Raw genomic sequence first — 1,240 nt, 5'->3', positions numbered from 1 at the left:
TCTTGTAGTTCCAAGCCAAGAATTTTAAGTCTATTATAATATGAAAAGTTATTTAGGTTAGCAATTCTCTTGGTAAAACGTCTTTGCAGTCTTCCTCTACTTTGTTCATTTCAGTGCGGTTTGGCAACCAAACCGGAGTGCAATATTTTAAGTTTTATGTAGTCAGTGTAGGCTTTTACGATAACACGTAGATCACGAATTTTAAAACACCTAAGGATTAAATATCCTCAAATGTTTGATGCACGGACGATATTCGAAATATGATTGTTGTAGTTTAAGTAAGAACCCATGGTTACACTAAGATCTTTTGGGTTTGTAGACCAGGTTAAAATATGATCTACTAATTGATAGTTGTACCTTTGGTGCTATTCTACGAGTAAAACACTTATTACTGGCTACTTTTAACAGTCATGTTTTTTAGACCAGAGATAAACTTTATAAACGGCAAAGGCAAAAAAGGGACTGTAATCGGCATTCTTAAATGAGCAATATAGCTTGATATTTTCAACATATAACATTAGAGAGTAATTAAGATTTTTCACTATAGAAGGTAGATCATTAATATATAAAAAAAATAACGTTGGACCCAAAGCGCTACTCTGTGCAACTCCATTTAGGTTGCTGGTCTGATTTGATAATGAGTTTCCAACTAAATCCCTTTGATATCTATTGGAAAGATATGTTGATATCTAATTAAGGAAGTTATCTATTATACCGTACATTGCAAGTTTTTTTAAAAGTTTTGGATGAGGTACAAATGCTTTTTAAAATCAATGCACACCACGTCAGTAATTAAATTGCTATCTATAGCTTTATTCCAGTCATTAGTTGACTTTAGAAGATTTGCGCACGTCGATCTTTTGGATAAAAAGTCGTGTTTATTAGATGTTATTAAATTATTTATATAAGGATAATCAGCAATACCTGAACTAACAATACTTTCCATGACACGACAGCTTGTAAATGTGAGGGAGATGGATCTATAGTTATTAGGATTTGAAGTGGAACCTTTTTAAAAAATAGTAGAAACAGAAGCCTGAAGTTTTGGTAACGAGCTTGATTTAAAACTTGATTCGAATATATACGAAAGCGGAATACATATTATATATGCTGACTGTTTTAAAAATATACTTCTTATACCGTCAGGTCCAAATGATGTGCTAAGTTTTGGATTTTTTAGTTTTTGATAAACAACCTTTGCTGAATATAGGAAATCCATCTTAATATATTCACTAACAAA

Source organism: Hydra vulgaris, chromosome 13 (genome assembly GCF_038396675.1).
Source record: "Hydra vulgaris chromosome 13, alternate assembly HydraT2T_AEP".
NCBI classification, from domain to species: domain Eukaryota; kingdom Metazoa; phylum Cnidaria; class Hydrozoa; order Anthoathecata; family Hydridae; genus Hydra; species Hydra vulgaris.
This window is presented reverse-complemented; position numbering follows the sequence as displayed.